Below are 22,736 nucleotides of genomic sequence, written 5' to 3'. Positions count from 1 at the left end.
AGGCGCAGCGCGTCAAGGCTGGCCGCACCCAGGGCATCTAGCGCAGGCGCGGTGAGATACTGATGGGGCGTGTTCTTTCATTCAGTATTTGCAGAGCACTTAATATGTGGCAGGCACTGTGCTAGACGCGGGAAAATCGGCAGACAAAATCTCCTGCCCTCTTGAAGTCTTGCTTTTTCATTGATGTGAAACTGTGGATCCTGTTTGTAGGGTTATTTGGCCTTATAATTTATTACGTCTGAAGTTTCTCTGTATCACAGATAGAATAGTATTCATCTATCTATCCATCCTGCCTTTTGGGTATTAATCGTATGTCAGTCAAGAAACGAAACAGACTTGTAAGCCCTGATTACTGTCTAATAATCCGTGCCCGGCGCAAATAATCGCTCTAATATTTCAAGCCGCGATAAGTGCTCTAAACGGGAAGTTGAGGGATCTAAAGTCGCGTACAGTGGTCTGGTAAAAATAGTAACCAGTAATACAGTTGTCTCCATTCATAATTCATGGTGATTTCAATATCCACATGGATGATTCCTGCAATGCCTATACAGCCTCTCAGCTTCCAACCTCCTGTGATCTTTCCCACACCAGCGCAGCCACACATTCCTGGTATCACACCATTGACTTTACTCATAACTGTGTGCCCTCCGTAGTGTCAGTTTCAAGCAGCTCACTTTACATTCCCTTTCCATTCCAGCTCATACCTCTTAGTGCCAGTAATTACTTACCTGCATCAGATTCCTCACCTTTCCCTATCCCTCTGCTCTTACACTTCCCTCTTTTCCCAGCATAAATTCAGGTCCCATCATTTTAGTGCATGTACTCTCAACGGCCTTGGTTCCCTCTCCCTCCTTTCTCCCAGCCAGGAAAAACCCCAACTCTCAACCTACTCTGGAACTCCTCTTGAGCAAGTGAATTTGACTGGAAAAAACAAACGAGCATGCTAACATGACTCATTTTAATGATCATAAACATCAAGCCGACCTTTGGTGCTGCTGAGCAACGCTCCCACATTTCCGTGGTCAAATCACTCACCCACTCTTTGGAGGGCTGTTCACACCTTCCTTCTCAAAACTCCTACACAATCTCTGCTTGCCTGCCAACTCTCACTTCTCGTCGAATAGAAAATAACAATTTGAAGAGCTCTTGCCTTTGGCCTCACCACACAATCTATTGCCAATCAGTATTTTGCCTTTTCTCTCGTGACAACGGGGGAACTGGCTTTGGGCTTTTTCTCTGTCTATCCTCGCTTTCTAATTTAGTACCCACACACAAGTCCCCTCTTCATTTGGTTGTCTAGCCTGAGCTTCCTTATAGGAAGGCATCAGAATTTCAAGAGAGTGAACGTGGAAGCTTCAGGTTTCGTAAGGCCTGGATGCCCACTGCACATTACTTCTGCCACAATTGATTGATGAAAACAAGTCATAAGGCAAGTTCAGATTCAAGAGGTAGGAAAATAGAGGAGTGTAAAATACTGTGGCCATGACTTCCAATTCGCCACAACTTTGGGATGACTGATTAAATGTAAAAGGACTGTTACCAGTGGAAAGCATGTTTTCAAGTGAATTTAGATTTATTAACCACCCAATGCCATCACCCTCTAAAACCATTGAAAGTGCCCAGAAAGTTTTCTAAAGGATCTACACCAAAAGCCTATAGCCTCGTCCACATTCTCCCTTATTTATTCATTCATTATTGAATTATTATTTACTGAATGCCCACTCTGCACAAGACATTAAGCCTACACACCTAGGACCCAATTGTCGAGCAAGAGACAATGCCTGCCCTCATTGCATTCGTGATCTATGAGAGGATACAATATTTAACTTAATTTTATTTTGGCATCAACAAAGAAAGAATGGGGGGAAAAAACCCATGATAGTGACATAGCAGTTATTAAGAAATACTTTTTAGGCACGTGGTAAGGGTAAAAGTTCTCAGTGGAAATTTTCCTGTTATAAGAAATAACCCCTGAACCATTTCTGTTCTAACAGAAAAGGCAGCTTGAAGGGCCAGTCCCACAAGCTTTGATATGCAAATGTAAGCCATTAGAAACTGGGTTCACTCAACATGGCAATTCCCGTCATCTCTTCCTTGTCATCAGGTGTAGCAAGTGTCTCGTGGCCACCTCCAGATAACACCATGTGTTCAAAACATAACGGTGACCCACATTTGCATATTAAAGGGCTAAGGTGGGAGGGCCAGGTTTTTCGAGAGCTGTGTAAATGACACACCTGGTCAAACCAATCGCCTGCACCCTACGCAAACCAGACACCGCCTCCTCCAGGATCCCAATATAAGCAACCATTTTTCCACTGCACACTGAGTTTTCTCTTTGTTCGAATCCTCCCTATCTCTGTCTCTATATGGAGGAACTGTTTTCTTCTTCCTTCCTTCTTTCTTGCCTGTTAATCTTTTTGCTCCTTAAAACTACTCCACGTGTCCGTGTTGTTAATCCTATCAGCATGAGACCAAGAACCCTGGTGTTCCTCCAGTCACTGGAGCTATATCAATAGCCAATGGTGTTCAAGGGTTCTATGTTTCAGAGAACCCTTGACCAAGGAAGCCGTGATAAGTGTGTGCTAACCTGCATTCACAGTAAAGGGGAGAAGAAGAGGGAGAATGGGCACAGTAAAGGTGTGATACAAATGTCCCCGTTTTCTTCCCCCCCCTTCTCTTCCTACGATAAAATTGAAGTGGGAGTTGAGCAAGGGGAATTTAAACTGAGAAGCCCGCTTAGAAGAGCTGAGAATGCAAAGCATGGACCAAATGATGATAGACTAAGACATGTAGTTTTCCAAGCTAGATTCGATAGTGTAACTCAAGCCTTGGTGACCCATAAACGTAATTCTTGTTATCACAGCAGGCAAGGGGAATTTAAACTGAGAAGCCCGCTTAGAAGAGCTGAGAATGCAAAGCATGGACCAAATGATGATAGACTAAGACATGTAGTTTTCCAAGCTAGATTCGATAGTGTAACTCAAGCCTTGGTGACCCATAAACGTAATTCTTGTTATCACAGCAGCTACCACCAGAACCTCAGCAAAAGTTGTCTTTGTGACTTCAACTTACCTCTTGCCTCTTCTCCTAAGCCTCTTTAGGCACTTAATGTCTTCCCTCACCCACACCATCAACATACAGACTAGCTGGCTGCGGGCCCAGGTGACTCCATCTGAGCCAATACCCTCCTCTAGTTCTAGAAACCCTTTTTTCTTTATTCCGCCTCAATAAAAATGTGCATTCCCGAGTGATCTACTTGTTTTGGATGTGACTAAAATGAATCACATCAAAGTGTGAATGAGGCTTCAAATAGAGCTTGCAAACCCCATTTCTTCTCTCATGGTGGGCTTAAGCCTCTGAGAGTTCTTTGAGCCTGCCGTCCCAGGTTCCTTGTCTACACAAACCTGCTTCCTTCCCCTAGCCTAGTCTGCTGCCAGGAAACAAAATTCTTGGACCTGCCTCCCACAGCTGAATGTTCTAGTCAAATAAAAGGTCTTTGTCATTTCTTGGAGAGAGGGTTTGATTGGTCAAATGAGCTCTATTTCAAATCAGGAATCATAAATAAGGAAGCATAAGAGCTCCTATATCACTAAGTTTTGTTTGTTTGTTTAATTGCTAGTACCTTGACAGTGTTATTTTACTCTTTCCCCCCCACAAATATGCTGTTATGTTATACAAGAGATACACTTCTGAGACCTAGCCCAAGAGGTTAGCCATGAATCATGAAATTATTTCTCTGGGAAAATATCTTCTGAGTTATAAATAACAAATTTACAAAAACCCTTTGGAAAAAAGTCTGCTATCGTTTGACAGTTCCTTTCATCAGAATAGGATTTTAGAAGATTGTGCTTGGCTTTTGTTCCGATAAAACTAATAGAAGCCATTATGATCTGTATTTTTTTTTCCGGTTAAGTATTAATGAATGCACTGACTTTTAAAAATCACCACTGAATCTTTATGAGATTAATATGGAGAATTCATTCTCCAGATTCCTGTGTCCAGTGCCTGCTTAGCAGCTCCACATAGACATCTAAAATGTCACACGTAACCGTTCAAATCTGAGCTCCTGATGCTCCCACACCTGCTCTCCCTTCAGGCTCAGCCACGTGGGTTCATGGCAGCTTCACCCTCTCCTTGGCCAAACACTTGGAGTCATGCTCCTCTGCTCTTTCTCTCCACACCACATGCAATCTCTAGGAAATTCTGTAGACTTTGCCTCCAAAAAGCGCCCAGAGGCAACCGCATCTCCTCGTCTCCCTGTCCACAGCCACTGCGTGGTCTGTGAGTCGCCATTGTCTGTGACTGCACTCGCTGTCTGTGTTCAGAACCTGGCACAGTGTCACTTCCAGAGTAGAACCCAGTCAATTTCAGTGGAAAGTCCTGTGTCATGATGGAAGAAGAGGAAGAAGCATTTGGACACTCAGAAAGTATTTTCTCTCAAGTCTGGCTGTGGCCCTTCTTCAAGGTAATTTCTTTTCTTTTCTCCTTCCTTCCTTCCTTCCCTCCTTCCTTCCTTCCTTCCTTCCTTCCTTCCTTCCTTCCTTCCTTCCTTCCTTCCTTCCTTCCTTCCTTCCTTCCTTCCTTTCTTTCTTCTTTCTTTCTTTTTTAAGAGACAGGGTTTTACTCTGTCACCCAGGCTGGAGTGCAGTGGCATAATCATGGCTTACTGCAGCCTCAAACTCCTAGCCTCAAGCAATTCTCCTGCCTCAACCTCCCAAGTCGCTGGGACCGTAGGTATGTGCCACCACACCTGGCTATTTATTATTATTATTTTTAGTAGAGACAAGGCCTCACTGTGTTGCCCAGGCTGATCTCAAACTTCTGGGCTCAAGCAACCCTCTTGTCTCAGCCTCCCAAAGTGCTAGGATCACCAGTGCACCCCCCTGTACCCAGCCAGCCTTTTCTAGTGTTTTCTTTGACTTGTTATTTGCTTCTATTTGCTGGACTTTCTCCACATTTCTCTCAACCTCTCCTGCTCTAACCTTTCACAAAACCATCATTATTAATTTGTTTTATTTTCAATTGAATTTCAAAATCAAAGCAAGAGAGCGAATGTTTGAAAAGGAGAAAGAGAACGGGGCAACACCCAAAGGTGCCAGCCCTTGAAGACCAGGCAGACTGGTATCCCCTAACCATAGCATAGCTTCCAGTGCAGCAGGGCCAGTTTCTGGGAGGCGAAGGGGAGATGGGTGCCAAAGGTGCCTGGAGTGGGAGTAGGATTGGCAGCCTGGAGCTTGCCTGAGCTCCCAGGCACCTGATGGAGGCTGGCACCTAAAACCTCCACTGAACCCTAGGGCCCCTGGTAACCATTTGCCAGAAACTCTACAAAGTGCTTTAGAAACACTGTTGTTAACCCATCTCACATATAAGGGCTGAAGCTCAGAGAAGCTAAGTAGCTTTCCTAAGGTCACACAGCCAGTAAATGGGAAGATGGGGACTTGAACCCAGACCCATGTGACTCCAAATCTATACTTGGCCCACTATAATGGACCAGAAAATGGTCCTTATTTTGTAATAGTTTAATAACCACTCACGCAACACGTTGCCTAGTTGTATGGACCAATTATTGATTTTCAAATGTTTTTATGGGGGAAAGTCAGTTTACTAGTACCTGGTACTTTACACACACCTGCTTTGAAATTTTAATAATAATTGGAAAATGAGAGTTGGAAGTTTATTAGGTTCGACTGAAGTGAGTTGTCAAATGGCTCAGGAAGGGCCACCCCTAACAGAAGCGCCAAGCATATTATACTGAGAAATCCCCCTTAGGCACGCATTGGCTGGGGAGAGTCCTGGCGTTCATTCGCTCTCCCGCATAACCTTATGGGTCCCTTCAGTGAACACACGGGGGCGCTACCTGCACGTGCCTTTGCAAGCTGCAAGCCGTCCAAACAAAAGTGGTTAGTTTCTGCCTCTTGGGATTACAGTCAGATTCTGGCAGCATTTCGCATTCATAACTGAACTTTCCACATAAAAGCAATCTCTCTCACTGTTTTGTACACAAAGTGAGGCAGCGTTGTCTGAGTACAGTAGTGTTGGAAAGAGATGAAGCATTGTAAATGTTTAACAACAGATCTCTGTTAAATCCACTCTAACGAACACAACCGTTTTGATGAATACTATTTTTAAAGAGAGAGAAAAATACAGACCTTCCTTTGCAAGCTATCTTTGAATAAAAGATAAAACCAATGTACTGAATTGGCTTAGTGGAAACCCATCATGTGTTTCATTAGACCACTTGCAGATAGCCCAGTGCCAACCTGTAAATGTTCTCTCTTGGAAACCACACCTCATGGATATACAGCAATCATTTTCTTTAAAGGAGGATATGTTCACACAGTTACATTTTGTACAAATATAAAGTAGGCAAAATTGAGAGAACACAACATAAAACATGACTCATTAATGAAGTTTGTGAATGAGTAATTCCCTCTTTTTGAATGAGTAAAAAAACCCTCTTTTCTCCAGCCCCCAACGTAATCAGAGATGAAAGAAGACAGTTTTAGCTTGGTAAATAAGAAAATGAACAAGCGCTTGAAATGGATAAGTTTTTTCTTTTAAATTTGTTTTTGCAAAGGGTTTTTCTTCCCTGAAAAACAAAATACTAAAATAGCTCATTCACAAACTTCATTAATGAATGTTTAAAAATAACATATCTTCCAAATTAGAAATTCCTCAAGAAGTGCACATGTTGAAGCTGCCAGGAATAAAGAGCTGTGGACTGGATTTATGCTATTCATTCTTTAGGCATTCTTTCAACAAGTATGTGTGGAATGACTTCTCCATGCAGGCACTGTTCTAGGCTCTGGAAGACAGCCTGAAAGCAGCAGGGATTCACAGAGGTGACATTCTAGCAGGGGGCATATGGGTGGGGTTGTGGAGTCCAGTAGGAAACTGGCTAAGGCGGTGTAGACACAGTGCTAGAGGGGATCAACACTCAGGAAAACAAAGCAGGATGTAGGAATGGGACAGGGCACCTGTGATTGTGGGGTAGGTTTCCTCACCGAGTAGGTGACAATGAAGTGAAGTTCTGAAGGAGTGGTGGCCTGAGACCTGGGATATCTGGACAAAGATGGTTACTGATAGAGAAGGAATAGCAAATTTGTGCTGCAGAGTGTGCGGGTGCCTGACCCCACATTCCGGGGAAGAGTGGGGAGGTGACGAGGTTGCAGGAGCCAAGGGTGACTTGGCTAGAAAAGTAGCACATGACTCCCTTTGTGAAGACTGGATTAAAATTATGCAATGGTTGCGTTAAGTTTGCAGATCTTCAGGGACACATCTCTTGCAGCTTCCCTCTACTTGTGTAATTAGAAATGAATAAATGTTAATAAGGAAGTTGAAAAGGCTCTAATGGTCTAGGACATTATATAAAGCTTACTGGAACATGAAGTTCTCAAAGTGTACTAGGATTGCAAAAGCAGCCACAGGACTCTGATTTTCCAGATTCCTGTGGAGCTGAGGAGGGGGAATCACAGCACAATAGCAGGACACATGGCAAAGGAACATGGAGCTGTGTGCTAGCAGGTGCACAGCGGGGTCATGGCCACGGTTGTTCAGTGGGGCCACCAGATAACAGATGAACACTGCAGCCATCTCACATGTGACTGCCCTCACCCTTCATTTCCTATCCCCCACTGCGTGGAGCTCTTGGGCTACAGTTACGGCCGGAGGAGGCTGTGGATTCAGAAACGCAGTTGTGGATAAGGAAAGGTTTAGCACTGCCCACAAATGAAAAGCGACCTTCCAGATTTAGAGAAAAGGAAAAAAGCACACAAAACAAAATAAAAACCCTCTTTTCTCCAACCCCCAATGTAATCAGAGATGAAAGAAGACAGTTTTAGCCTGGTAAATAAGAAAATAAACAAGCTCTTGAAATGGATAAGTTTTTTCTTTTAAATTTGTTTTTGCAAAGGGTTTTTCTTCCCTGAAAAACAAAATACTAAAATAGCAAGTTGTGTTTTCATTTGTAAATCCTTCTCAAGAGGAAATCTAATAATAACAAGGGGTTTCCATTGGATTCCAGCTTATTTCATAATGTAAATATATATCTATCCTCTGGGGGAAAGAAACCTTCCCCGAGCCAGGTATTTCTCATTTAAATTTGTGATTTTATTCACTTCCATTTTTTCCTCTTCCTTTACCTTGAACAGCCTCTGAAATTGAAGAGAAGTGTTCAATTCTACAGCTTATTAGATGGGGCCTCTTCATTCAGTGATGCAAAGTTTAAAAAGAACGTGGACAATGACTTGCTAAGTTTTGTTCCACATCCAATTGGAAGAGTAGCTTGTGGCTCAAAAAGTCTTATCTTAGAAGATCAAGTGTCCGCATTTTAAGAGAGCGGGGCTGTATACTAGAAAGAAAAACGGATGAGAGTCAGTCATACTTTCAAACCTCGGCAGTATTTCTTATGTTACTTAAAGACATATATTTTCTGGCTTCTTTGAGCTTCAGTTTCTTCTCCTATAAAATAGGAAGAATAATAATGTGGTGGATTAAAAATGGCAGCCAAATCCTCCCATTGAGAGGGGGACTCTGTCCTCTCCTCTTGAATGCAGGTGGGTTTTCTGACTGCTTGGACTGAAAGAACAAGGATGTGATGCTGTGCCACTCTCAGGGCCCAATCTTCAAGGCACAGGCAGCTCCCACTTCCCATCTCCCATGACATGAACTGGCTTTTGAAACCCTGAACAGTGCAACTCCCTTGAGGCTGCCATGATGTGAGGAAGCTCAAGCCACACCGGTAGAGGTCTATGAGTGGAGAAAGGCAGTGGCCAGCTGCCCCTCCTCTCCTAGCGGCAGCCATGAGAGCCGTCCTAGCCGTCCAACCGTGAAGCCGAGTACAGCTCCTCTGACTGTGCCCTGTCCAAATTTTCCATCCACACCATCAGGAGATACAATAATACTGTTTTAACCCACTGAGCTTTGAGATGGCTTGTTAAGCAGCAATAGATAAACATACTAAATACTTATGCTGTGGAGTTACTGTCAGTTTTACAAATAATACCTCCAAAGTGCCTACACAGAATGGACACAGAGGGAACAGTCAGTAAATAGGAGCCATCATTCGTACCGTTGTTCTCATCATCTTCCCACGAGAGTGTTTATTAGAAATGTGATCAGAGAATCCTTTCTGAGCTCACGGAAGGCATTGAAATCCCTCACAGCTGACTTGTATGGGAGTACACGCGCTTTGGGATGGCAAATCCTTCCCAGCCCAAGCCAGTCAGGTGCAGGAGAGCCACTAAAAGCCTGCTACTGCCGGCATTGCCATTAAACATGTGTCCTCTCAGCAAACGAGACGTGCCTTCCCTGCATTCCAGAAACATCGCAGCCCCACATTGTTCTTGTATATTTTCCTCTCCTGTAAATCTCCCTGATTACCTAAACTCAGTAGGCAACTAAGCACAATTGGGTTTACAGAAGGCAAGGTGACCTAAGAGGGCTTTGAATGTAGCTGTTGATGTCCAGACTGCACGGAGAGCTCGCCAGCCAGGTTGAGGGCCTTTCAAGCACTTATTGTCCCCCTACTCCCAAGTGACCTTCTCTTTGGGGCACAGGTATTTAGAAGACACTTCTTTTTTTTTTTTTTTTTTTGAGACGGAGTCTCGCTCTGTTGCCCAGGCTGGAGTGCAGTGGCGCGATCTCGGCTCACTGCAAGCTCCGCCTCCCGGGTTCACGCCATTCTCCTGCCTCAGCCTCCCGAGTAGCTGGGACTACAGGCGCCCACAACCGCACCCGGCTAATTTTTTTTTTTTTTAGTAGAGACGGGGTTTCACCGTGGTCTCGATCTCCTGACCTTGTGATCCGCCCGCCTCGGCCTCCCAAAGTGCTGGGATTACAGGCGTGAGCCACCGCGCCCGGCCTAGAAGACACTTCTAATGATGACTGTAGACATCTTGGGACCACTGAAACATTGTTAATGTTAGGAAGTAAAGTACTTTCAATGGAGTGAACTTGAAGGATTCAGAATCCCGAGATTCCTTAATCTCTCCTGCTCAGGTCCACTGCTCCCCATCCTGGCTGCCATCAACACCTTCTCTTGCCCGGCCTGCTGGACAACCTGCTCTTACTGATTAGTCATTCTACCCCCAACATTCTATTCAGTGCATCCTCTCCTCTGCAGCACAGTCTTCTTAAAGCACCAGTGTCACAGTGCAGTCACGCACCTCTTTGTTTTAGTCCTTCTTGACTAATGGGAGAAAAATATACCAATTCGAGAAGCCTAGGTTCCCAGCCCCTGTGTGCCGCCCCTCACTTCTCTGACTGATGGCTCAGGGGTTAACTCTTTGGGAGGAGTGAGGGACAAAAGCCAGGATGACATGGCCCACAGCCGATGGAAGCAGCCAAGGCCAGCTTGGAGGGGAGGGGAGGACCTTCTGCTTAAGGATTTTTTCTGTTTCTTACAGTCAGCCTCTGGATCTAAACCGGGACTCCTAGGATCAGTCCGAGGTACCAGAACCAGGACAAATAACTTGGAATGAGGTGCTTTTTCCCATCAGTTCTTTGGAACTGTTTGGGTTAAAAAAAAGAGATGTAACTGAAAGCAAAAAGTCACAAAGCAAAACGAGGGAGGGAAGAGGCTTCCAGTCAAGTCTCATGTGTTCCTCAGCCACGCTGGGACCAGGTGCTCAGCTCTTTGCTGATGCTTTCAGCTATCTCTGTCCCCTAAGGAGAACAGCTTAGGAGCCGTCAGAACCTGCTCGAGTTCCATTTAGAAGCCAAGTGCCCACTTTCCTGCTGTGCCCATGTTGTTTTCCTGTGGCCAGTTTCTCCTGTGTCACTCCTGAAGTTCAGATTTTCAGCTTCTCCTTTCCATCCTCATCTCCAGCATCCCCATGGGAACCTTCCCGGACAGGTTTCTGTCGCTGATCTGAAGTGCAGACCCCAGCTCGCTGCTGCCCCCGCTCCGGCCTTGTTGCCTTTGGAAGGGCATTCTCTGCATGGCTTCTTGTTGCCCTGGGCTGGCATTCTGCCCCCTATCCCATATCGTTCTCAGAACAGAACCACAAGTGAGTTGAAAACTTCCATCCTGTGAGTTATGTAAAAGCCACACGAGTAGCCACACAGACACATGGGACCATGACGAGGATGTAGCATTTGCAGATAATTCCAGGAAGAGTTTCTACCTTAACAATGACTTGCTTTACTTTCCTCTGTTCCTGAGCTTCAGTGCTGATCCTACAGATGAAGAGAGAAAGGTCCTTCTCTCATGGTGCAGGCTGAGGACAAAACAGCAATGCGCCTGAACACGTCTGTCTCCAAGCCATCCCCAAGATTCTGTTTCAGTCATTCTTTGAGCTGTGGCCTTTACCACTGTAGAACTTCAATTTTATGGTGTTGATCTTTAAATCCAAGATGGAACCGGTAATTTAGATAAGCATTGACCAGCAGATGACTTCCAGTTTAGACTACAACATATGTCTTTGATATTCAAACAGGCTTCCAAATCAATGCTCTTACTGAATTATAATTTTTTACATCTCGTTTATATGAATTCATGAAAACAGCAGAACTTAGCAACCTTAACCTGTCCTTTATCCATGTTTCAAGACTCTTGGGTTGTGTGGGAAGGTGTTACCGTGAACGTGCTCCTCCACCCCACACCTTGGGCTGGCTTCCCTATCAGGTGGGCCAAGTTCAGCTCCCAGAGACCAGTTTGAGGCCCTGGCCAGCCTAACTGAGGTTCCAGGAGTTGGTGGTGGGTGGGGGGGTCTGTCTGTCTTTTGATTCTCACAGTAGCAAGAGCATGGACTGCCTTACTGTTCAGACATTGAACAGGAAAAATATAAACCTTCCCACTTGTTGCTGGGACTATCTGTGTGTAATTTTCCCAGAAAGATTCTTTTTTTCCTGCATCCTGAGTAAAGCCTTCTCTTTCTGATTCTTAGGTAAGCATTGGACTGTTTTTGCACAGAATATCATTCACAATGAACTTTGCTCCTGACAGTAGTTTTACATGTGGAATTAGTGTAACATTTATATTAGAACAAAAGTTTCTGTGTTTTATACAGAATATGTTGAGGTGATTCACAAGAGTTTTTGAAGCTGAAGTTATGCTCATTTTACTCCCAGAGCTATGATGAAATCTGTTTACTCTCTGTTCACATTTTGTAATATTCCAAAACTTTGAATTCTGTGTAGAGCAGTTTTTTTAATGAGGCAAGGCTGTAAGGCTGGTAGGGGACCCAGATGGCACACGCAGTGTTTGCTTGCTCATCAGAACATGTTTTGCCAAAAGTGTTCCATGTGCAAGGCACTGAGATCTGCCAAGGGCACCAGCAAGGACAAGTCGGAAACAGTCCCTTCCCTTGAGGAGCTCACTTTCACAGCAAAAGAGACAGATAGTAAATCACAATTTTAGAAATTACAAATATGGAAAGTGTTGCCAAGGAGACTAAACCTCGCTGCTCCAAGGGGTGAGGTGTGGGGTGCATTAGGGAGGGCTAGACATGAGCAGCATCCCAACAGCTCAGGGAAAGCTGGGGGTAATAGTCTTTTTCTCTCTTTGTTTTTCTTTCTTTCTTTCTTTCTTTCTTTCTTTCTTTCTTTCTTTCTTTCTTTCTTTCTTTCTCTTTCTCTCTCTCTCTCTCTCTTTCTTTCTTTTTTTCTTTCTTTCCTTCCTTCCTTCCTTCCTTCTCTCTATTTCTCCTCCCTCCCTCCCTCCCTCCTTCCCTTCCTTCCTTCCTTCCTTCCTTCCTTCCTTCCTTTCCCTCCCTCCCTCCCTCCCTCCCTCCCTCCCTTTCTTCCTTCCTTCCTTCCTTCCTTCCTTCCTTCCTTCCTTCCTTCCTTCCTTCCTTCCTTCCTTCCTTCCTTCCTTCCTTCCTTCCTTTTTTCTTTTCTTTTGGTTTGAGACAGAGTTTTGCTCTGTCATTCAGGCTGGAGTGCAGTAGCATAATCATAGCTCACTGCACCTTCAACCTCCTGGGCTCAAGTGATCCTCCCACCTCAGCCTCTTGAGTAGCTGGGACAACAAGAGTGTGCCACCATGCCTGGCTAAGTTTTAATTTTTTAGGTAGAGTCGGGGTCTCATTATGTTGTCAAAGCTGGCCTCAAACGCCTGGGCTCTAGCAATCCTCCCGCCTCAGCTTCCCAATGTGCTGGGATGACAGGTGTGAGCCACGGCACATGGCCAAGGATGACAATCTGAGGAAAGACTCATCAGTGGAGAATGAGCTTCCAAGAGCCTGGGACCCTGGTGCCCGAGAGCACCGCTTGCAGTTAAGGTGTGAGGGTGTGGATGCCGATCTAAGAGCAACTAGCACAGCACTTTCTGCAAACGTGGCACTCACTGTAGTATCCATCAGCTGAATAAGTGATGCTTCCTTGACATGTTACAGGGTGCATCCCGAGCCTGAAGACTGGGGGGAACAGGCTGAAGACCGATGATATGAGATTTGGGAGGAAAGATATATTCAATTAACTCTGGTATTTTTCGCATTTGGAGGTTCGGATTTTTAAAAATGAAGATTTAGGGTTGACTCTTGCATTGTAAGCAATTCCAGGGAAGGGTCAAATGCCTCTTAAAGTGACACTTATTATAAAAGAAAAGAAAGAAGCAGTGCTCATCTGGCTGTGGCTTGATTGCCTCCAGTAAGGAAATCAGCCTTAGCCAGGCTGTCAGGGTGCTGAGGAGCAGTGGAGGACGCTCCTCCCATCCATTCATGGGGCTGCACGTCTCCGTTGGTGGTGAGCAAGGAAAAAGCCCCCATGAACCCCGGATGCTAGTGTGTAGGGCAAAGAAGACCCAGAGGGCATACCCACCCCACCCCCACACACCACACACAGAGAGACACACACCACACACACATACACACACACACACGGAGTCCCATGGGGACACACACAGAGACACTCATATATACCACACAGACACACACATCACACAGGCACACATATACTCACACATACATAGAGACACACAGACACTCACACACGAATACAGACACAGATTCTCACACACACATACACACACACCCATCTTAGGAAGAGCAGGAAATTATTTCCCAGAGAAGAAGCTGCCTTGGATTGAGGACTTTAAGAAATCCCTCTGCCAGAGGATAGGAAGAAGGGAACAGGGAGAACTCAGGAGAGAGGGCAGCATCTGTAGGCTCGCATCTGGAAGGCCATCCCTTCCCGGGCAGCACAAGGAGATCTGTGACTGAGGGAAATAAGAATTCTTAGCTGTGCGCTTCCGATGCTGAGATCCTCTGGACTCCGGGCGAAGCCTTGCCATTGAGGTCTGCTGTCATTGGTCAGGAGTAGACTGGCCGGGCAGGAGGGACCCTGGAAAAAGTGACTCCTCACTCCTAGCCATTGTGTGAGAGAGCTGTCATGAAGGTGAGAGACACAGCCATGATTAACTTCAGAGGAGAGAGAGACCTATGAGGCTGGGCACGTGGAGACCCTCTAAGGATGAAGATGGTCATGGCCACCCCTCCCCCAACAAAAGTCTATCCAAGAACATCCTTGCACACATTTGGTAAAGCAAGGACCCTTCCACATGGAGGTTACGCAATAAGTGGTATTGCTGTGAAGAAGGAGAGCAATTGAGAGTTTTAAACTTGGATAGTTTTAACAAAAACCATCACATCAAATATTCAGCAGCACATACTCCACGTGCAGACTGTACCCTCTGGGCATTTATTGACACCTAATAAGAGCATACCTTAATTACGTGAAAGCTCTGGGAACAGACAGTTAAGCCTCTTTGACGGGAATGAGACCTTGAGTTTATGACTTGCGTAACTAGGAGACTTGCTTCATCAATCTGCCTTTCATTAGCACATAATAACATCTCATTTTTATGGGAAGTTCCTTCAGTTAATTTTCTTAATTAGGTTTAACTGAAGGATGAAAGTAAAATCTTGCTACACAAAGTCCTGGTAAGGAAGACCACTGTGTTTAACACAGTGATTCAAACATAAAAGCCACATACATCAAAGGTACACACAAATAAGAGAATTATGTTTTCTAAAGATCCTTGGAGCAGTGAAGACTAATTTCAGATGGACCCAGGGTTGCAAATGTAACTGAAAAAGTCCATGCTTGGATGGAATGTGGGGCAGACCTAGGGTATGTAGCATTGGTATCCTTAATCCATGTTCTAAAAGATCCACCAGCGTCTGTATTCCTAACTGGAATGAGTGTACCATGCTGAGCAATAAACAAGTGAATTCCTCTGTGTTTAATAAATTTCCCACAAATGAGAAATCTCTCCCTGCTGTCAGAAACAACTGTGCTTTTTCGTAAGCAATTAACTTGTTCAAGTCATATGAAATTTTAAGCCACATTACCACTTTAGCATCTAGAAAGGCTGACATTAAATATGGCTCACCTACAGCTAGGGTTTAAGCTCTGACAGCATATCCTAAGTATTCCAAGGCCACATCTGGATTGTTCTTGTTTTCATAGCCCTACATTCTGGTTGTCCAGATGCACTCAGCTATTTTTATATTTTATTTGGTCTTCTTGAATTGTAGGTATTTCCGTAAGCTGCCTTGAATCATTTTTGGAATAAAGTGGGATATAAATAAGTAAATAAAGAAATGATGATTGCAAATTAAAGAACTCAAACAATTTAACCATACAATATAAACGAATGCAATAAGATCAAAGTCAAGAATATAAATCAACCATTCAAAAGCACAAACAGTAAAGCACTGAGATAATCAAAATATAAGTTGACAGCCCACTTCTCTGCTCTAAATACAACCACTTGCTATCAGACCAAAGTGATGTTTCCCACTTTATCTTTCCCTGAAGAAATGTCCAACTCTCAAAGCTTCTTGGTCTCTCGTGGAAATAAAACTCAGCAGTCCTAGCTTCAACGGCTCTCTTGACATGCACTGATGTCTTGCCATGCAGACTAATCTGGTTCTTCCATTGCAATTAAGTATCTTCTATGAGCTTTGATAAGCACTGAATCTGTCAAAGGTAAAATATTTAAGCAAGTATCTTCATACAGTATCTGCTCTTTTGTGAATTACATATGATGCATGCCTTAGATGCCAAAGACAGAGGTAAAGTTGACATTGCACTGGGAGAGCTTCCAGATAGATGCAACAAGTAAATATAAATTATTTATTTCTGAAAAGCTTTCAATCTTTGCAAGTTCTTATATTAATGACTTATTGAATCTTTGCATTTCTACATCATGTAACATAAAAGAGATAACTCTGGCTTCCAAATCTTTGAGGACATCAATTCTGAAATGAATGTAAATCTTATTTTAAAAACTGTAATTTATCTATTCCACCAGAATTGGTCCAGGATAGGGGAAGTAGTGGTACTAATATTATTTTCGTTGATTCATCTACATCTCTTTTATTCAGCATTTTCATAGAAATGTTAATTTGTCAAACTGGAGCTTGACCAAAGGAAAAAGAATGGAGCGGTGACTTAAAGCAGTGGTGTCCAAGTGTTATCAGGAAAGAAATTACAAGTCTTCCAAAATGGAATGAAAAGCTTTGGAGATCTGAGTAATGTCTCTGGAAGTGTCCAAGCTGACACCGAAAATTCTCTATCAGTTACATCACTGAGGGGATCACAGCATTGTGTGTGGAGTAGAACTAGATTTGTTTCCAAGGTTTCTTTGAGTGTAAAAGTCCTGTTTGTTGCAACATATTTGCAGTTCTTAAATAGTGGATGGGCTTAGCCTCGTTGATCAATTTACTTAACGGTGGCCTTGTAAAAATTAGTGGAAAACTACCAAAATATGTGTTTGAATTTAGAATAATTGACTTAAGTCATACCATCTAGGATTAGCTAACCTGCCATCTATCTTAGTCTGTTCTGTTTTGCTATACAGCAATACCTGAGACTGTGGAATTTACAAAGAGAAAAGGTTTATTTGGCTCACCAGTCTGCTGGCTGGAAGATTGGGCATCTGGTGAGGGCCTCAGGCTGCTTCCAGTCATGGTGGAATGTGAAGGGGAGCTGGCATGTGCAGAGATCACATGGTGAGAGAGGAAGAAAGAGAGAGGAGGGAGGTGCCAGATTCTTTTTAACAACAAGCTCTCATGGGAACTAATAGAGTGAGCGATCCATCCCCATGGCCTAGACACCTCCTATTAGGCCCCACCTCCAACACTGGGGATCCAGTTCCCACATTAGATTTGGTAACATCCAAGCCATAGCACCTTCACATTCCATTGTGTCTTTGCATGACTCCCAGGAAAAAAGCAGTTAGGTCATGTAATTTGTACGAAGAACAATGCTGGGACTTCATAGACATTATAGGAATAAGTGGAATAGCTATTTTTGTACTTGTTTAAGATGTTGGTATGTGCAGCAAAATTTTACATGAGAGTTGCTTTTATTATACCACAGTGCCTGGTGATAAGGTTGTAGATCCAGAGTTCGTGGGGCAAGGTTGTAAAGTCACAGATCCCCCACATGTGCCAAAAATAACCTGCCAATTATAAAGAGCCAAGTTCCCATTCCTGAAAGTTGTTCTGGAGTCTTTTCTGAGAGATGGAACACAGTGAAACAGTATTGGTATGCAGCTTTGTGTTTGCAAATGGTATTATTTTAAAGAAACCAATTATAAAATGTATTAGAAAAGAGAAAGGCTTGAGCTTTTAAAACAGAGTCAATAAATACGAAGATTTTATTTTGAGGCAATCAAAGATTTTAAAAAATATGGAGTAGGCCATACTTCAGTGCCCATTATAAAAATTATTTTAAAATTTTGGTTTTAACATTTAGCAAGGCCTTGTGCTTTCAGCTCATGATAGATTTTGCATCAGAGATATTTTCTGGGATCAGCAAAATGTGTGCTATTAATTACAAAACAGGAATAACAATTCTAGACAAGTTTAGGTTAAAACATTATTATGTGATTGAAAATAGAATCGGGAACTCCAAACTAACTCCCTTCACTAAAGCAATGATTATGCAAGCAAAAGTTGTTACAATTAGCTTTTTCATATCTCTGGAATTTAATTTAAAAACTTACAACAATAAGGAGAATGATTAAATAAGGAAGAAACTGCTGAAATTTGGGAAGAGATTGTGGTAGCATTTCAACATACCTGTCCATGGTTCTTTGTTCCAGAGCATGGCAGTAGCCATAAATATAGGACCTGTGTTCATGGTGCAGCTTGCTGGTACTAGATAGAGCAGTGTGGATTTGTTCTTGGAGAACTGTGTAAGTAGATGTTGATCTGCCTGGTGGCTCCCTGAAGGATTGGTCCATGGAGCTAAACTTTGTTTTGCCCACCATAGAGTTTTCTCAGAGCTGAGTGGCTTTCCAGGCAGTGTTTGTCAAATGCATTTAAAGGTAAATATACTAGAAGCAGCCCCTAAAGGGCAGGCAGCAGGCAAGCCAAAAAAATCTGGGAAGGAAGGAGTTGGGGAAAGAAATACACAAGGGAACAAAGGCTTTGAAATGCTCTCATGCATACCAAGGAAACTAGAAGATTATACTTATGCCCAGGACCAGAACTATGTTCATAAAAGACCAGAAAGGACCCTAAGCTTTTATCTCTGGCTGCTTCTATGCTCTGTGCAAGCAGGAAATGAGGGCTAAGGCAGAGTTGTAAGCAGTCTGTCTAAACATGAAATGAGTTCCCTCAATAGAATTCAATCTGAAAACCCACGAGTTTTTGTTTGTTTGTTTGTTTGTTTGTTTGAAGTTGGGGGTTGGTGGTTTTTTTTTCCTCTAGGCACTTAGGGAAATCTGTAGCTAACAGCTAAGCTAACAGAACAGACACTTCATGACCATGTGCGATGAAGAATGCAGTCTTTACAAAAATAGTTTGGAAAATGTCACTAAACAAACCACTCCAATCCATAAGACGCAGCAACAACAAACCCTGGGCAGGGGTAAAAATCTGATTTCCAGGGCCGGGCGCGGTGGCTCAAGCCTGTAATCCCAGCACTTTGGGAGGCCGAGACGGGTGGATCACGAGGTCAGGAGATCGAGACCATCCTGGCTAACACGGTGAAACCCCGTCTCTACTAAAAAATACAAAAACCTAGCCGGGCGAGATGGCGGGCGCCTGTAGTCCCAGCTACTCGGGAGGATGAGGCAGGAGAATGGCGTAAACCCCGGAGGCGGAGCTTGCAGTGAGCTGAGATCCGGCCACTGCACTCCAGCCTGGGCGACACAGCGAGACTCCGTCTCAAAAAAAAAAAAAAAAAAAAAAAAAAAATCTGATTTCCAGAATTATGACATAATATTTGATATATAAATATTTGAAATACCTAATTTGCAACCAAAATTATGAGGCATGCTAAGAAATAAGAAAATAGGGCCCAGTCACAAGAAAAAAGGAAATGAATGAAAACTGTCCCCAAGGAAAGCCAGACATTGAACTTGCTAGACAAAGACTTTGAATCAATTGTCTTAAGTATGCTCAAAGACATAAAGGAAATGAGGAGAATAATATCTCACCAAATAGAGACTATCAATAAAGAGATAGAAATAAGAAATTAAATCAAGTGGAATTAGCAATCCTGGAGCTGAAAAATACAGTAAGTAAAACAGAAAATTCCCTAGGTCATTCAACAGCATATTTGAAATGGCAGAATAAAAAAATCAGTGTTCTTTTAAATTTTTTTTTGTTTTTGTTTTTGAATAAACATAGAAATTAAGAGAAAAAAAATCAGTGTTCTTGAAGATCTATCAGTTAGAATTATCCAGTCTGAGGAGCAGAAGGAAAAAAGAATGAAGAAAAATAAAGAGAACCTAAGAGACATGAGACACATACCAACATACTAATGTATACATAATGAAAGTCCCAGAAGGGCCAGGCACAGTGGCTCATGCCTGTAATCCCAGCACTTTGGGAGGCCAAGTTGGGCAGATCACCTGAGGTCAGGAGTTTGAGACCAGCCTGGCTAACATGGCGAAACCTCATCTCTACTAAAAGTACAAACATTAGCCAGGCATGGTGTAATCCCAGCTACTCGGAAGACTGAGGCAGGAGAATTGCCTGAACCCGGGAGAAGGAGGTTGCAGTGAGCCAAGATCATGCCATTGCACTCTAGCCTGGGTGACAAGAGCAAAACTCTGTCAAAAAAAAAAAAAAAAAAAAAAAGGAAAAAAGAAAAAAGTCCCAGAAGGGGAGAAGAAGTAGGTAAAGTCAGAAACAATATTTGAAGGGAGAATAACGAAAGGGAGCAGAAAGAATATTTGAATAATGGCCCCAGACTTCCCGAATATAATGAAAGACATGAATCTACATATCCAGCAAACTCATTGAACTCTGAGTAAAAGAAACTTGAAGAGATTCACACTGAGACATTATTACATGTTGAAAGCCAGAGACAAAGAGAAAATCTTTAAAGTAGCAATATCAAAGTGACTAGTCACAAACAAGGGATCATCAATTAGTTTATCAACTTATTCCTCATTAGATACTATGAAGGCCAGAAGGCAGTTGGATGGCATTTTTAAAGTGCTGAAAGAAAAAAAAAAAACTGTCAACCAAAAATTATAAATTGGCAAAACGAAGGAGAAATTAAGACATCCCTCAGTAAACAAGGCTAAGAGAGTTCAATACTAGTAGACCACCTGCCCTACAAGAAATGCTAACACAAGGCCTTCAAGCTGAAATGAAAGAACACTAGACAGTAACTGGAAACAACATGAAGAACTAAAGAGCACCAGTAAAGTTAACTACCTAGGTAAATATTAAATCCAGTATTATTATGATTTTAATTTGCAATGCCTCATTTTTCATATATGATTTTAAAAACAAATGCATAAAACAATAATTATAAATCTGTTTGCATAGGCTCACAATATATAAAGATGTAATTTGTGACAATAACAACATGAGGGGGCAAATGGAGCAATATAGATTCAGAGTTTTTGTATACTATTGAAGCTAAATTGAATATTAATTGAAACTAGATTGTTACAAATTTAAAATGTTAATTGTAAACCTCAGGATAACCACTAAGAAAAAAAATACAGAAATAATAATGAGAAGGAAATCCAAATAGTACACTATAAAAAATCAGTTAAACACAAAAGAAGGCAGTAATGGGAGAATTTAGGAATTCTTTAAAAAGACATATAGAAAACAAATTTTTAAATGGCGAAAGAAATTTCTTTCTTATTAGTAATCACTTTTAAAGTAAATGAATCACACTTTCTAATTAATAGTCCAAAATTCACATAATGGATAAAGAAATATGCTCCAACTGTATGCTATCTATAAGCTACTCACTTTAGATATAAAGACACAAGTAAGTTTAAAGTAAAAGGATAGAAAAAGACATTCCAAGAAAATACTAACCAAAAGAGAGCTGCAGTGTCCATTCTATACTAATATAAGACAAAATAGACTTTAAATAAAAGATGTTAAAAGAGACAATGAAGAACATTATATAGTGATAAAAGGTCAATCCATAAAGAAGATGTCATAATCATTAAAGTATAGGCACACAACAGAGGTTCTAAATATCTGATGCCAACATTGACAGAATGGAAGGGAGAAATGGACAGTTCTAGGATAATAGTTGGAGATTTCAATACCCCACTTTCAATAATGGATAGAACAACTAGACAGAAGATCAGTAAAAAGATACACAACTTCAACAACACTATAAACCAACTAGATCTAACAGACATGTATAGAACTTTCCATCCAACAACAGCAAAATATACACTCTCAGGTACAAATGAAACATTCTTTGAGATAACAATACATTAGGCCACAAACAAATCTCAGTAAATTTTAAATGACCTAAATCATACAAAGTACATTCTCTGACTACAATGGAATGAAACTAGAAATCAATAACAAAGGAAAACTGGAAATTTCACATATATGTGGAAATTAAACACAAACTTGAACAACCAATGAATCAAAGAAAGAATTTCAAGAGAAAATAAGAAAATACTTTGAGACAAATGACAGCAAAAACACAACATACCAAAACTTACAGAAGGCAGCAAATCAGTGCTCATATAGAAATTTGTAGATGTTAATAGCTACATGGAAAAAGAAGGCAAATCTCAAATCAATAAACTGGACACTTTTAGGAACTAGAAAAATAAACTAAATCCAAAGCTATTAGAAGGAAAGAAAGAAAATGATAGGATAGGAAGAGTGAATCAACAAAAGCAAAGGTTAGTTCTTTGAAAAGATCAACACGATTAACAAACTGAAAAATAAAAATAGAGTAGATTCAAATTACTAACATTAGAATTAAAAATATAACCTTAAAGAAACAAACAAGATTTTAAGGCAATACTATTAAAAAGTATAGGCCAATGAATTAGATAATCTAGATAAAATGAATTAATTCTAAAAATAATAAACAATGAAATCTGACTCAAGGAGACACAGACAATATCTACAGATCTAAAACAAGTAAGTAAAGAAATTGAATCAGTAATTAAAAAAAAAAAAAAAAACCAGCCAAGAAAATCCCAGTACCAAATGACTTCGTTGGTGAATTCTACCAAACATTTGAAGAGTTAAAATTAAACTTTCTCAAATTATTCAAAAGGTAGAAGAGAAGGGAACACTTCTAAATATTTTATGAGTTCTGCATCACCCAAATACCAAAGCCAGATGAACATATTACAAGAAAAGGAAACTACATACAAATCCCTTACAAATACAAGTGCAACAATTCTCAACAAAACTCTATCAAGCTGAATCCAGAAGCATATTAAACAGATTACACATAATGATTAAGTGGGATTTATCCCAAAAATGCAAGGGTAGTTCAACATAACAAAGTCAATCAATGTAGCACACCACGTTAACTGAAGA

The 22,736-nt window shown here is 41.8% G+C and overlaps 1 long non-coding RNA gene across 1 annotated transcript in view; it reads left to right on the top strand.

The window, feature by feature from the left end:
* Positions 1-22,736, top strand: part of LOC112426133 (uncharacterized) — a 54,715-nt gene that overhangs the window by 513 nt on the left and 31,466 nt on the right. The window lies entirely within an intron of this gene.

This window comes from Macaca nemestrina, chromosome 19 (assembly GCF_043159975.1).
Source record: "Macaca nemestrina isolate mMacNem1 chromosome 19, mMacNem.hap1, whole genome shotgun sequence".
Lineage (NCBI taxonomy): Eukaryota > Metazoa > Chordata > Mammalia > Primates > Cercopithecidae > Macaca > Macaca nemestrina.
Note: the sequence above shows the minus strand (reverse complement) of the source record. Positions and strands in the feature narration are given on the sequence as shown.